The sequence below is a fragment of the Buceros rhinoceros genome, unplaced genomic scaffold (genome assembly GCF_000710305.1).
Source record: "Buceros rhinoceros silvestris isolate BGI_N320 unplaced genomic scaffold, ASM71030v1 scaffold23478, whole genome shotgun sequence".
In the NCBI taxonomy this organism is placed as follows: Eukaryota; Metazoa; Chordata; class Aves; order Bucerotiformes; family Bucerotidae; genus Buceros; species Buceros rhinoceros.
Window position 1 is genome coordinate 55,588 of NW_010429080.1, and position 569 is coordinate 56,156.

A 569-nucleotide genomic window follows, 5' to 3' on the forward strand; every position below is an offset into this window, starting at 1 on the left:
CAATAGCCTCTGTCCGCTGCTGCCCCCAGTCCCGGGGAACATCCCCGTGTAGCTAAAGGCAGTGTCCAGGAGGCATCTGCTCACTCGGTCCTGCCCCCTCCAGTGGGATGGGGAGGAGAAAATAGAACAAAAAGCTCGAGGGTTGGAACAAAGAACAGGGAGGGCTCGCTCACCAATTATGGTCGTGGGCAAAAGAGACTTGGGGAAAACAAAAATCTATTTAATTTAAACGAAACCCACCACCCATTCACCAGTTTAACCGGAGTAGGACAGTAATAAATATAACCAGATTGTAAATGCATCTTCCATTCCTTTCTTCCAGGGTCCAGCTCTGCTACCTCCTCCTTCTCCCCCCACCCCCCCAGCGGCACCGAGGGGCAGGGAATGGGGGTTGTGGTGAGTCCCAGTCTGTTCTGTGTTGCTTCTGCTGTTCCTTCCTCCTTGGGGTGGCTGGGGTGGGAGTGGGCTGGAAACTCCTTCACAGTCCTCTTCTGTGGTAACATGGTGTCCCTCCTATGGGACATGGTCCTCCACAAACTTTTCCAACCGATATGGGTTCCTCCCGCGGG